We start from the raw sequence: 16,871 nt of genomic DNA on the forward strand, positions 1-16,871 counted from the left end.
CCCCACTGTGATAATGTAACACTCCCAGGGAAGAGCAGACTGACCCCATTCTGTCAATCTAACACACCCAGGGAATCGCAGAATGACCTCACTCTGTCAATGTAACACACCCAGGGAAGAGCAGACTGACACCACTCTCTCAATGTAACACATCCCGGGATGTGCAGATTAACACCAATCTTTCAATGTAACACACTCAGGGAAGAGCAGACTGATCCCACTCTGTCAATGTAACACACCCAGGGAAGAGAAGACTGACCCCACTCTGTCAATGTAACACACTCATTGAAGAGCAGACTGCCCCCACTCTGTGAATGTAACACACCCAGGGAATTGCAGACTGACCTCACTCTGTCAATGTAACACACCCAGGGAAGAGCAGACTGATCCCACTCTGTCAATGTAACACACCCAGGGAAGAGCAGACTGATCCCACTCTGTCAATGTAACACACCCAGGGAATTGCAGACTGACCCCACTCTGTCAATGTCACACACCCAGGGAAGAGCAGACTGATCCCACTCTGTCAATGTAACATACCCATGGAAGAGCAGACTGACCCCACTCTGTCAATCTAACACACCCAGGGAATCGCAGAATGACCTCACTCTGTCAATGTAACACACCCAGGGAAGAGCAGACTGACCCCACTCTCTCAATGTAACACATCCCGGGATGTGCAGATTGACCCCAATCTTTCAATGTAACACACTCAGGGAAGAGCAGACTGACCCCACTCTGTCAATGTAACACACCCAGGGAAGAGAAGACTGACCCCACTCTGTCAATGTAACACACTCATTGAAGAGCAGACTGCCCCCACTCTGTCAATGTAACACACCCAGGGAAGAGCAGACTGATCCCACTCTGTCAATGTAACACACCCAAGGAAGAGCAGACTGATCCCACTCTGTCAATGTAACACACCCAGGGAAGGGCAGACTGACCCCACTCTGTCAATGTCACACACCCAGGGAAGAGCAGACTGATCCCACTCTGTCAATGTAACACACCCATCGAAGAGCAGACTGACCCCACTCTGTCATTGTAAAACACCCAGGGAAGAGCAGACTGACCCGATTCGGTCAATGTAACACACCCAGGGAAGTGCAGACGGACCCCACTCTGTCAATGTGACACACCCAGGGAAGAGCAGACTGACCCGATTCGGTCAATGTAACACACCCAGGGAAGTGCAGACTTATCCTACTCTGTCAATGTAACACACGCAGGCAAGAGCAGACTCACCCCACTCTGTCAATCTAACTCACCCAGGGAAGGGCAGACTGACCCCACTCTGTCAATGTAACACACCCAGGGAAGATCAGACTGACCCTTCTCTGTCAATTTAACACACCCAGGGAAGAGCAGACTGACCCCACTCTGTCAATGTGACACACCCAGGGAAGTGCAGACTGATCCCACTCTGTCAATGTAACACACCCAGGGAAGAGCAGACTGACCCCACTCTGTCAATGTAACACACCCAGGGAAGATCAGACTGATCCCACTCTGTCAATGGAACACACCCCCAGGGAAGAGCAGACTGACCCCACTCTGTCAATGTAACACACCCAGGGAAGAGCAGACTGACCCCACTCTGTCAATGTAACACACCCAGGGAAGAGAAGACTGACCCCACTCTGTCATTGTAACACACCCAGGGAAGAGCAGACTGAACCCACTCTGTCAATGTAAAACACCCAGGGTAGTGCACACTGACCCCATTCGGTCAATGTAACACACCCAGGGAAGTGCAGACTTATCCTACTGTGTCAATATAACACACGCAGGGAAGAGCAGACTCACCCCACTCTGTCAATCTAACTCACCCAGGGAAGATCAGACTGACCCTTCTCTGTCAATGTAACACACTCAGGGAAGTGCAGACTTACCCTACTCTGTCAATGTAACACACCCAGGGAAGGGCAGACTGACCCCACTCTGTGAATGTAACACACCCAGGGAAGTGCAGACATACCCTACTCTGTCAAAGTAACACACCCAGGGAAGAGCAGACTGACACTATTCTGTCAATCTAACACACCCAGGGAAGAGGAGACTGACCCCACTCTGTCAATGTAACACACCCAAGGAAGAGCAGACTGTCCCCACTCTGTCACTGTAACACACCCAGGGAAGAGCAGACTGACCCCATTCTGTCAATCTAACACACCCAGGGAAGAGCAGACTGACCCCACTGTGTTAATGTAACACTCCCAGGGAAGAGCAGACTGACCCCATTCTGTCAATCTAACACACCCAGGGAATCGCAGAATGACCTCACTCTGTCAATGTAACACACCCAGGGAAGAGCAGACTGACCCCACTCTCTCAATGTAACACATCCAGGGATGTGCAGACTGACCCCAATCTTTCAATGTAACACACTCAGGGAAGAGCAGACTGACCCCACTCTGTCAATGTAACCAATCCAGGGAATCGCGGAATGACCTCACTCTGTCAATGTAACACACCCAGGGAAGAGCAGACTTACCCCACTCTGTCAAAGTAAAACACCCAGAGAAGAGCAGACTGATCCCACTCTGTCAATGTAACACATCCAGGGAAGAGCAGACTGACACCACTCTCTCAATGTAATACACCCAGGGAAGAGCAGACTGACCCCACTCTGTCAATGTAACACACCCAGGGAAGAGCAGACTGACCCAACTCTGTCAATGTAACCCACCCAGGAAAGAGCAGACTGACCCAACTCTGTCAATGTAACCCACTCAGTTAAGAGCAGACTGACCCCATTCTGTCAATCTAACACACCCAGGGAAGAGCAGACTGACCCCACTCTGTCAATGTAACACACCCAGGGAAGTGCAGACTTACCCTCCTCTGTCAACGTAACACACCCAGGGAAGAGCAGACTGTCCCCACTCTGTCAATGTAACACACCCAGGAAAGAGGAGACTGACACCACTCTGTCAATGTAACACACCCAAGGAAGAGCAGACTGACCCCACTGTGTTAATGTAACACACCCAGGGAAGAGCAGACTGACCCTATTCTGTCAATCTAACACACCCAGGGAAGGGGAGACTGACCCCACTCTGTCAATGTAACACACCCAAGGAAGAGCAGACTGACCCCACTGTGTTAATGTAACCCACTCAGTTAAGAGCAGACTGACCCCATTCTGTCAATCTAACACACCCAGGGAATCGCAGAATGACCTCACTCTGTCAATGTAACACACCCAGGGAAGAGCAGATTGACCCCACTGTGATAATGTAACACTCCCAGGGAAGAGCAGACTGACCCCATTCTGTCAATCTAACACACCCAGGGAATCGCAGAATGACCTCACTCTGTCAATGTAACACACCCAGGGAAGAGCAGACTGACACCACTCTCTCAATGTAACACATCCCGGGATGTGCAGATTAACACCAATCTTTCAATGTAACACACTCAGGGAAGAGCAGACTGATCCCACTCTGTCAATGTAACACACCCAGGGAAGAGAAGACTGACCCCACTCTGTCAATGTAACACACTCATTGAAGAGCAGACTGCCCCCACTCTGTGAATGTAACACACCCAGGGAATTGCAGACTGACCTCACTCTGTCAATGTAACACACCCAGGGAAGAGCAGACTGATCCCACTCTGTCAATGTAACACACCCAGGGAAGAGCAGACTGATCCCACTCTGTCAATGTAACACACCCAGGGAATTGCAGACTGACCCCACTCTGTCAATGTCACACACCCAGGGAAGAGCAGACTGATCCCACTCTGTCAATGTAACATACCCATGGAAGAGCAGACTGACCCCACTCTGTCAATCTAACACACCCAGGGAATCGCAGAATGACCTCACTCTGTCAATGTAACACACCCAGGGAAGAGCAGACTGACCCCACTCTCTCAATGTAACACATCCCGGGATGTGCAGATTGACCCCAATCTTTCAATGTAACACACTCAGGGAAGAGCAGACTGACCCCACTCTGTCAATGTAACACACCCAGGGAAGAGAAGACTGACCCCACTCTGTCAATGTAACACACTCATTGAAGAGCAGACTGCCCCCACTCTGTCAATGTAACACACCCAGGGAAGAGCAGACTGATCCCACTCTGTCAATGTAACACACCCAAGGAAGAGCAGACTGATCCCACTCTGTCAATGTAACACACCCAGGGAAGGGCAGACTGACCCCACTCTGTCAATGTCACACACCCAGGGAAGAGCAGACTGATCCCACTCTGTCAATGTAACACACCCATCGAAGAGCAGACTGACCCCACTCTGTCATTGTAAAACACCCAGGGAAGAGCAGACTGACCCGATTCGGTCAATGTAACACACCCAGGGAAGTGCAGACGGACCCCACTCTGTCAATGTGACACACCCAGGGAAGAGCAGACTGACCCGATTCGGTCAATGTAACACACCCAGGGAAGTGCAGACTTATCCTACTCTGTCAATGTAACACACGCAGGCAAGAGCAGACTCACCCCACTCTGTCAATCTAACTCACCCAGGGAAGGGCAGACTGACCCCACTCTGTCAATGTAACACACCCAGGGAAGATCAGACTGACCCTTCTCTGTCAATTTAACACACCCAGGGAAGAGCAGACTGACCCCACTCTGTCAATGTGACACACCCAGGGAAGTGCAGACTGATCCCACTCTGTCAATGTAACACACCCAGGGAAGAGCAGACTGACCCCACTCTGTCAATGTAACACACCCAGGGAAGATCAGACTGATCCCACTCTGTCAATGGAACACACCCCCAGGGAAGAGCAGACTGACCCCACTCTGTCAATGTAACACACCCAGGGAAGAGCAGACTGACCCCACTCTGTCAATGTAACACACCCAGGGAAGAGAAGACTGACCCCACTCTGTCAATGTAACACACCCAGGGAAGAGCAGACTGAACCCACTCTGTCAATGTAAAACACCCAGGGTAGTGCACACTGACCCCATTCGGTCAATGTAACACACCCAGGGAAGTGAAGACTTATCCTACTGTGTCAATATAACACACGCAGGGAAGAGCAGACTCACCCCACTCTGTCAATCTAACTCACCCAGGGAAGATCAGACTGACCCTTCTCTGTCAATGTAACACACTCAGGGAAGTGCAGACTTACCCTACTCTGTCAATGTAACACACCCAGGGAAGGGCAGACTGACCCCACTCTGTGAATGTAACACACCCAGGGAAGTGCAGACTTACCCTACTCTGTCAAAGTAACACACCCAGGGAAGAGCAGACTGACACTATTCTGTCAATCTAACACACCCAGGGAAGAGGAGACTGACCCCACTCTGTCAATGTAACACACCCAAGGAAGAGCAGACTGTCCCCACTCTGTCACTGTAACACACCCAGGGAAGAGCAGACTGACCCCATTCTGTCAATCTAACACACCCAGGGAAGAGCAGACTGACCCCACTGTGTTAATGTAACACTCCCAGGGAAGAGCAGACTGACCCCATTCTGTCAATCTAACACACCCAGGGAATCGCAGAATGACCTCACTCTGTCAATGTAACACACCCAGGGAAGAGCAGACTGACCCCACTCTCTCAATGTAACACATCCAGGGATGTGCAGACTGACCCCAATCTTTCAATGTAACACACTCAGGGAAGAGCAGACTGACCCCACTCTGTCAATGTAACACACCCAGGGAAGAGCAGACTGATCCCACTCTGTCAATGTAACACACCCAGGGAATTGCAGACTGACCCCACTCTGTCAATGTCACACACCCAGGGAAGAGCAGACTGATCCCACTCTGTCAATGTAACACACCCATGGAAGAGCAGACTGACCCCACTCTGTCATTGTAAAACACCCAGGGAAGAGCAGACTGACCCGATTCGGTCAATGTAACACACCCAGGGAAGTGCAGACGGACCCCACTCTGTCAATGTGACACACCCAGGGAAGAGCAGACTGACCCGATTCGATCAATGTAACACACCCAGGGAAGTGCAGACTTATCCTACTCTGTCAATGTAACACACGCAGGCAAGAGCAGACTCACCCCACTCTGTTAATCTAACTCACCCAGGGAAGGGCAGACTGACCCCACTCTGTCAATGTAACACACCTAGGGAAGATCAGACTGACCCTTCTCTGTCAATTTAACACACCCAGGGAAGAGCAGACTGACCCCACTCTGTCAATGTGACACACCCAGGGAAGTGCAGACTGATCCCACTCTGTCAATGTAACACACCCAGGGAAGAGCAGACTGACCCCACTCTGTCAATGTAACACACCCAGGGAAGATCAGACTGACCCCACTCTGTCAATGGAACACACCCCCAGGGAAGAGCAGACTGACTCCACTCTGTCAATGTGACACACCCAGGGAAATGCAGACTGATCCCACTCTGTCAATGTAACACACCCAGGAAAGAGCAGACTGACCCCACTCTGTCAATGTAACACACCCAGGTAAGAGCAGACTGACCCCACTCTGTCAATTTAACACACCCAGGGAAGAGAAGACTGACCCCACTCTGTCAATGTAACACACCCAGGGAAGAGCAGACTGACCCCACTCTGTCAATGTAACACACCCAGGGAAGTGCAGACTTACCCTACTCTGTCAAAGTAACACACCCAGGGAAGAGCAGACTGGCACTATTCTGTCAATCTAACACACCCAGGGAAGAGGAGACTGACCCCACTCTGTCAATGTAACACACCCAAGGAAGAGCAGACTGACCCCACTGTGTTAATGTAACAAACCCAGGGAAGAGCAGACTGACCCCATTCTGTCAATCTAACACACCCAGGGAAGAGCAGACTGACCCCACTGTGTTAATGTAACACTCCCAGGGAAGAGCAGACTGACCCCATTCTGTCAATCAAACACACCCAGGGAATCGCAGAATGACCTCACTCTGTCAATGTAACACACCCAGGGAAGAGCAGACTGACCCCACTCTCTCAATGTAACACATCCAGGGATGTGCAGACTGACCCCAATCTTTCAATGTAACACACTCAGGGAAGAGCAGACTGACCCCACTCTGTCAATGTAACACACCCAGGGAAGAGCAGACTGACCCCACTCTGTCAATGTAACACACTCAGGGAAGAGCAGACTGCCCCCACTCTGTGAATGTAACACACCCAGGGAATTGCAGACTGACCCCACTCTGTCAATATCACACACCCAGGGAAGAGCAGACTGATCCCACTCTGTCAATGTAACAAACCCAGGGAATTGCAGACTGACTCCACTCTGTCAATGTAACACACCCAGGGAAGATCAGACTGACCCCACACTGTCAATGTAACACACCTCCAGGGAACAGTCGACTGACCCCACTCTGTCAATGTAACACACCCAGGGAAGAGCAGACTGATCCCACTCTGTCAATGTAACAAACCCAGGGAATTGCAGACTGACTCCACTCTGTCAATGTCACACACCCAGGGAAGAGCTGACTGACCCCACTCTGTCAATATAACACACCCAGGGAAGAGCAGACTGACCCCACTTTGTCAATTAACCCACTCAGTTAAGAGCAGACTGAGCACACTCTGTCAATGTAACACACCCAGGGAAGAACAGACTGACCTCACTCTGTCAATATCACACACCCAGGGAAGAGCAGACTGATCCCACTCTGTCAATGTAACAAACCCTGGGAATTGCAGACTGACTCCACTCTGTCAATGTAACACACCCAGGGAAGATCAGACTGACCCCACTCTGTCAATGTAACACACCCCAAGGAAGAGAAGACTGACTCCACTCTGTCAATGTAACCAACCCTAGGAAGAGCAGACCGCCCCCACTCTGTCAATGTAACACACCCAGGGAAGAGCAGAATGACGCCACTCTGTCAATGTAACACACCCAGGGAAGACCAGACTGACCCCACTCTGTCAATGTAACACACCCAGAGAAGAGCAGACTGACCCCATTCTGTCAATCTAACACACCCAGGGAAGAGCAGACTGACCCCACTGTGTTAATGTAACACACCCAGGGAAGAGCAGACTGACCCCATTCTGTCAATGTATCACACCCAGGGAAGAGCGGACTGACCCCACTCAGTCAATGTAACCAACCCAGGGAAGAGCAAACAGACCCCACCCTGTCAATGTAACACACCCAGGGAAGAGCAGAGTGTCTCCACTCTGTGAATATAACACACACAGGGAAGAGCAGACTGACCCCACTCTGTCAATGTAACACACCCAGGGAAGAGCAGACTGACCCCACTCTGTCAATATCACACACCCAGGGAAGAGCAGACTGATCCCAATCTGTCAATGTAACAAACACAGGGAATTGCAGACTGACTCCACTTTGTCAATGTAACACACCCAGGGAAGATCAGACTGACCCCACTCTGTCAATGTAACACACCCCAAGGAAGAGAAGACTGACTCCACTCTGTCAATGTAACCAACCCTAGGAAGAGCAGACCGCCCCCACTCTGTCAATGTAACACACCCAGGGAAGAGCAGAATGACGCCACTCTGTCAATGTAACACACCCAGGGAAGACCAGACTGACCCCACTCTGTCAATGTAACACACCCAGAGAAGAGCAGACTGACCCCATTCTGTCAATCTAACACACCCAGGGAAGAGCAGACTGACCTCACTGTGTTAATGTAACACACCCAGGGAAGAGCAGACTGACCCCATTCTGTCAATGTATCACACCCAGGGAAGAGCGGACTGACCCCACTCAGTCAATGTAACACACCCAGGGAAGAGCAGACTGACCCCACTCTGTCAATGTAACACACCCAGGGAAGAGCAGACTGACACCACTCTGTCAATGTAACACACCCAGCGAAGAGCAGACTGACCCAACTCTGTTCACGTAACCCAACCAGGGAAGTGCAGAATGACCTCACTCTGTCAATGTAACTCACGCAGGGAAGAGCAGACTGACCCCAATCTGTCAATGTAACCCACTCAGTTAAGAGCAGACTGACCACACTCTGTCAATGTAACACACCCAGGAAACAGCAGACTGAACTCACTCTGTCAATATAACACACCCAGGGAAGAGCAGACTGAACTCACTCTGTCAAGATAACACTCCCAGGGAAGAGCTGACTGACCCCACTCTGTCAATGTAACACACCCAGGGAAGAGCAGACTGATCCCATTCTGCCAATGTAAAACTCCCAGGGAAGAGCAGACTGACCGGACTCTGTTAATGTAACCCACCCAGGGAAGAGCAAACTGTTCCACTCGGTCAACGTAACACACCCAGGGAAGAGCAGACTGACCCTTCTCTGTCAGTGTAACACACCCAGGGAAGTGCAGACTTACCCTACTCTGTCAATATAAAACACCAGGGAAGGGCAGACTGACCCCATTCTGTCAAAGTAACACACCAGGGAAGAGCAGACTGACCCCACTCTGTCAATGTAAAACATCCAGGGAAGAGCAGACTGACCCCACTCTCTCAATGTAACACATCCAGGGATGTGCAGACTGACCCCACTCTTTCAATGTAACACACCCAGGGAAGAGCAGACTGACCCCATTCTGTCAATGTAACACACCCAGGGAAGACCAGACTGACCCCACTCTGTCAATGAAACTCACCCAGGGAAGAGCAGACTGACACCACTCTGTTAATGTAACACACCCAGGGAAGAGCAGACTGACCCCACTCTGTCAATGTAACACACCCAGTGAAGAGCAGACTGACCCCACTCTTTCAATGTGACACACCCAGGGAAGAGCAGACTGACCCCACTTTGTAAATTAACCCACTCAGTTAAGAGCAGACTGAGCCCACTCTGTCAATGTAACACACCCAGGGAAGAGCAGACTGACCTCACTCTGTCAATGTAACCAACCCAGGGAAGAGCAAACAGACCCCACCCTGTCAATGTAACACACCCAGGGAAGAGCAGAGTGTCCCCACTCTGTGAATATAACACACACAGGGAAGAGCAGACTGACCCCACTCTGTCAATGTAACACACCCAGGGAAGAGCAGACTGACCCCACTCTGTCAATATCACACACCCAGGGAAGAGCAGACTGATCCCACTCTGTCAATGTAACAAACCCAGGGAATTGCAGACTGACTCCACTCTGTCAATGTAACACACCCAGGGAAGATCAGACTGACCCCACTCTGTCAATGTAACACACCCCCAGGGAAGAGTCGACTGACTCCACTCTGACAATGTGACACACCAGGGAAGTGCAGTCTGATCCCACTCTGTCAATGTAACACACCCAGGGAATCCCAGAATGACCTCACTCTGTCAATGTAATACACCCAGGGGAGATCAGATTGACCCCGCTCTGTCAATGTAACACACCCAGGGAAGAGAAGACTGACTCCACTCTGTCAATGTAACCAACCCAAGGAAGAGCAGACTGCCCCCACTCTGTCAATGTAACACACCCAGGGAAGAGCAGACTGACCCCACTCTGTCAATGTAACACACCCAGGGAAGACCAGACTGACCCCACTGTGTTAATGTAACACACCCAGTGAAGAGCAGACTGACCCCACTCTTTCAATGTGACACACCCAGGGAAGAGCAGACTGACCCCACTTTGTCAATTAACCCACTCAGTTAAGGGCAGACTGAGCACACTCTGTCAATGTAACACACCCAGGGAAGAACAGACTGACCTCACTCTGTCAATGTAACCAACCCAGGGAAGAGCAAACAGACCCCACCCTGTCAATGTAACACACCCAGGGAAGAGCAGAGTGTCCCCACTCTGTGAATATAACACACACAGGGAAGAGCAGACTGACCCCACTCTGTCAATGTAACACAACCAGGGAAGAGCAGACTGACCCCACTCTGTCAATGTAACACACCCAGGGAAGAGTAGACTGACCCCACTCAGTCAAAGTAACTCATCCATGCAAGAGCAGACTTACCCCATTCTGTCAAAGTAACACAATCAGGGAAGAGCAGACTGACACCACTCTGTCAATGTAACACACCCAGGCAAGAGCAGAGTGATTCCACTCTGTCAATGTAACCCACCCAAGGAAGAGCAGACAGACCACACTCTGCCAATGTAACCCACCCAGGGATGAGCAGACTGACCCCACTCTGTCAATGTAACACACCCAGGGAAGAGCAGACTGACCCTTCTCTGTCAATGTAACACAACCAGGGAATCGCAGAATGACCTCACTCTGTCAATGTAACACACCCAGGGAAGAGCAGACAGACCACACTCTGCCAATGTAACCCACCCAGGGATGAGCAGACTGACCCCACTCTGTCAATGTAACACACCCAGGGAAGAGCAGACTGACCCTTCTCTGTCAATGTAACACACCCATCGAAGAGCAGACTGACCCCACTCTGTCAATGAAACACACCCAGGGAAGAGCAGACTGACCCCACTCTGTCAATGTAACACACCCAGGGAAGATCCGACTGACCCCACTGTGTAAATATAACACACCCAGGGAAGAGCAAACTGACCCTACTCTGTCAATGTGACACACCCAGGGAAGAGCAGACTGACCCCACTTTGTCAATTAACCCACTCAGTTAAGAGCAGACTGAGCACACTCTGTCAATGTAACACACCCAGGGAAGAACAGACTGACCCCACTCTGTCAATGTAACACACCCAGGGAAGAGCAGACTGATCCCACTCTGTCAATGTAACACCCCCAGGAAAGAGCAGACAGACCCAACTCTGACAATGTCACTCACCCAGGGAAGATCCGACTGACCCCACTGTGTAAATATAACACACTCAGGGAAGTGCAAACTGACCCTACTCTGTCAATGTAACACACCCAGGGAAGAGAAGACTGACCCCACTCTGACAATGTAACACAATCAGGGAAGAGCAGACTGACCCAACTCTCTCAATGTAACACATCCAGGGATGTGCAGACTGACCCCACTCTCTCAATGTTACACACCCAGGGAAGAGCAGACTGACCCCACTCTGTCAATGTAACACACCCAGGGAAGTGCAGACTTACCCTCCTCTGTCAAAGTAACACACCCAGGGAAGAGCAGACTGTCCCCACTCTGTCAATGTAACACACCCAGGGAAGAGGAGACTGACCCCACTCTGTCAATGTAACACACCCAAGGAAGAGAAGACTGACCCCACTGTGTTAATGTAACACACCCAGGGAAGAGCAGACTGACCCCACTGTGTTAATGTAACACTCCCAGGGAATCGCAGAATGACCTCACTCTGTCAATGTAACACACCCAGGGAAGAGCAGACTGACCCCACAGTGTTAATGTAACACTCCCAGGGAAGAGCAGACTGACCCCATTCTGTCAATCTAACACACCCAGGGAATCGCAGAATGACCTCACTCTGTCAATGTAACACACCCAGGGAAGAGCAGACTGACCCCACTCTCTCAATGTAAGACATCCCGGGATGTGCAGATTGACCCCAATCTTTCAATGTAACACACTCAGGGAAGAGCAGACTGACCCCACTCTGTCAATGTAACGCACCCAGGGAAGAGAAGACTGACCCCACTCTGTCATTGTAACACACTCATTGAAGAGCAGACTGCCCCCACTCTGTGAATGTAACACACCCAGGGAATTGCAGACTGACTTCACTCTGTCAATGTAACACACCCAGGGAAGAGCAGACTGACCCCACTCTGTCAATGTAACACACCCAGGGAAGAGCAGAGTGACCCCACTCTGTCAATGTAACACACCCAGGGAAGAGCAAACTGACCCCACTCTGTCAATGTAACACCCCTAGGGAAGAGCAGACTGATCCCACTCTGTCAATGTAACACACCCAGGGAAGAGCAGACTGATTACACTCTGTCAATGTAACAAACCCAGGGAATTGCAGACTGACCCCGCTCTGTCAATGTCACACACCCAGGGAAGAACAGACTGATCCCACTCTGTCAATGTAACAAACCCAGGGAATTGCAGACTGACTCCACTCTGTCAATGTAACACACCCAGGGAAGAGCAGACTGACCCCTCTCTGTCAATGTAACACACCCAGGGAAGAGCAGACTGATCCCACTCTGTCAATGTAACAAACCCAGGGACTTGCAGACTGACCCCACTCTGTCAATGTCACACACCCAGGGAAAAGCAGACTGATCCCACTCTGTCAAAGTAACAAACCCAGGGAATTGCAGACTGACCCCTCTCTGTCAAAGTAACACACCCAGGGAAGAGCTGACTGACCCCACTCTGTCAATGTAACACACCCAGGGAAGAGCAGACTGATCCCATTCTGCCAATGTAAAACTCCCAGGGAAGAGCAGACTGACCGGACTCTGTTAATGTAACCCACCCAGGGAAGAGCAAACTGTTCCACTCGGTCAACGTAACACACCCAGGGAAGAGCAGACTGACCCTTCTCTGTCAGTGTAACACACCCAGGGAAGTGCAGACTTACCCTACTCTGTCAATGTAAAACACCAGGGAAGGGCAGACTGACCCCATTCTGTCAAAGTAACACACCAGGGAAGAGCAGACTGACCCCACTCTGTCAATGTAAAACATCCAGGGAAGAGCAGACTGACCCCACTCTCTCAATGTAACACATCCAGGGATGTGCAGACTGACCCCACTCTTTCAATGTAACACACCCAGGGAAGAGCAGACTGACCCCAATCTGTCAATGTAACACACCCAGGGAAGACCAGACTGACCCTACTCTGTCAATGAAACTCACCCAGGGAAGAGCAGACTGACACCACTCTGTTAATGTAACACACCCAGGGAAGAGCAGACTGACCCCACTCTGTCAATGTAACACACCCAGTGAAGAGCAGACTGACCCCACTCTTTCAATGTGACACCCCCAGTGAAGAGCAGACTGACCCCACTTTGTTAATTAACCCACTCAGTTAAGAGCAGACTGAGCACACTCTGTCAATGTAACACACCCAGGGAAGAACAGACTGACCTCACTCTGTCAATGTAACCAACCCAGGGAAGAGCAAACAGACCCCACCCTGTCAATGTAACACACCCAGGGAAGAGCAGACTGACCCCACTCTGTGAATATAACACACACAGGGAAGAGCAGACTGACCCCACTCTGTCAATGTAACACACCCAGGGAAGAGCAGACTGACCCCACTCTGTCAATATCACACACCCAGGGAAGAGCAGACTGATCCCACTCTGTCAATGTAACAAACCCAGGGAATTGCAGACTGACTCCACTCTGTCAATGTAACACACCCAGGGAAGATCAGACTGACCCCACTCTGTCAATGTAACACACACCCAGGGAAGAGTCGACTGACTCCACTCTGACAATGTGACACACCAGGGAAGTGCAGACTGATCCCACTCTGTCAATGTAACACACCCAGGGAATCCCAGAATGACCTCACTCTGTCAATGTAATACACCCAGGGGAGATCAGATTGACCCCGCTCTGTCAATGTAACACACCCAGGGAAGAGAAGACTGACTCCACTCTGTCAATGTAACCAACCCAAGGAAGAGCAGACTGCCCCCACTCTGTCAATGTAACACACCCAGGGAAGAGCAGACTTACCCCACTCTGTCAATGTAACACACCCAGGGAAGAGCAGACTGACCCCACTGTGTTAATGTAACACACCCAGTGAAGAGCAGACTGACCCCACTCTTTCAATGTGACACACCCAGGGAAGAGCAGACTGACCCCACTTTGTCAATTAACCCACTCAGTTAAGGGCAGACTGAGCACACTCTGTCAATGTAACACACCCAGGGAAGAACAGACTGACCTCACTCTGTCAATGTAACCAACCCAGGGAAGAGCAAACAGACCCCACCCTGTCAATGTAACACACCCAGGGAAGAGCAGAGTGTCCCCACTCTGTGAATATAACACACACAGGGAAGAGCAGACTGACCCCACTCTGTCAATGTAACACACCCAGGGAAGAGCAGACTGACCCCACTCTGTCAATGTAACACACCCAGGGAAGAGTAGACTGACCCCACTCAGTCAAAGTAACTCATCCATGCAAGAGCAGACTTACCCCATTCTGTCAAAGTAACACAATCAGGGAAGAGCAGACTGACACCACTCTGTCAATGTAACACACCCAGGCAAGAGCAGAGTGATTCCACTCTGTCAATGTAACCCACCCAAGGAAGAGCAGACTGACCCACTCTGTCCATGTAACACAACCAGGGAATCGCAGAATGACCTCACTCTGTCAATGTAACACACCCAGGGAAGAGCAGACAGACCACACTCTGCCAATGTAACCCACCCAGGGATGAGCAGACTGACCCCACTCTGTCAATGTAACACACCCAGGGAAGAGCAGACTGACCCTTCTCTGTCAATGTAACACACCCAGGGAAGAGCAGACTGACCCCACTCTGTCAATGAAACACACCCAGGGAAGAGCAGACTGACCCTACTCTGTCAATGTAACACACCCAGGGAAGATCCGACTGACCCCACTGTGTAAATATAACACACCCAGGGAAGAGCAAACTGACCCTACTCTGTCAATGTGACACACCCAGGGAAGAGCAGACTGACCCCACTTTGTCAATTAACCCACTCAGTTAAGAGCAGACTGAGCACACTCTGTCAATGTAACACACCCAGGGAAGAACAGACTGACCCCACTCTGTCAATGTAACACACCCAGGGAAGAGCAGACTGATCCCACTCTGTCAATGTAACACCCCCAGGAAAGAGCAGACTGACCCAACTCTGTCAATGTCACTCACCCAGGGAAGATCCGACTGACCCCACTGTGTAAATATAACACACTCAGGGAAGAGCAAACTGACCCTACTCTGTCAATGTAACACACCCAGGGAAGAGAAGACTGACCCCACTCTGACAATGTAACACAATCAGGGAAGAGCAGACTGACCCAACTCTCTCAATGTAACACATCCAGGGATGTGCAGACTGACCCCACTCTCTCAATGTTACACACCCAGGGAAGAGCAGACTGACCCCACTCTGTCAATGTAACACACCCAGGGAAGATCCGACTGACCCCACTGTGTAAATATAACACACCCAGGGAATAGTAGACTGACCCTACTCTGTCAATCTAACTCACCCAGGGAAGAGCAGACTGACCCCACTCTGTCAATGTAACACACCCAGTGAAGAGCAGACTGACCCCACTCTGACAATGTAACACAATCAGGGAAGAGCAGACTGACCCAACTCTCTCAATGTAACACATCCAGGGATGTGCAGACTGACCCCACTCTCTCAATGTTACACACCCAGGGAAGAGCAGACTGACCCCACTCTGTCAATGTAACACACCCAGGGAAGTGCAGACTTACCCTCCTCTGTCAAAGTAACACACCCAGGGAAGAGCAGACTGTCCCCACTCTGTCAATGTAACACACCCAGGGAAGAGGAGACTGACCCCACTCTGTCAATGTAACACACCCAAGGAAGAGAAGACTGACCCCACTGTGTTAATGTAACACACCCAGGGAAGAGCAGATGACCCCACTGTGTTAATGTAACACTCCCAGGGAATCGCAGAATGACCTCACTCTGTCAATGTAACACACCCAGGGAAGAGCAGACTGACCCCACAGTGTTAATGTAACACTCCCAGGGAAGAGCAGACTGACCCCATTCTGTCAATCTAACACACCCAGGGAATCGCAGAATGACCTCACTCTGTCAATGTAACACACCCAGGGAAGAGCAGACTGACCCCACTCTCTCAATGTAACACATCCCGGGATGTGCAGATTGACCCCAATCTTTCAATGTAACACACTCAGGGAAGAGCAGACTGACCCCACTCTGTCAATGTAACGCACCCAGGGAAGAGAAGACTGACCCCACTCTGTCATTGTAACACACTCATTGAAGAGCAGACTGCCCCCACTCTGTGAATGTAACACACCCAGGGAATTGCAGACTGACTTCACTCTGTCAATGTA

The sequence above is a fragment of the Chiloscyllium punctatum genome, chromosome 17 (genome assembly GCF_047496795.1).
Source record: "Chiloscyllium punctatum isolate Juve2018m chromosome 17, sChiPun1.3, whole genome shotgun sequence".
NCBI classification, from domain to species: Eukaryota; Metazoa; Chordata; class Chondrichthyes; order Orectolobiformes; family Hemiscylliidae; genus Chiloscyllium; species Chiloscyllium punctatum.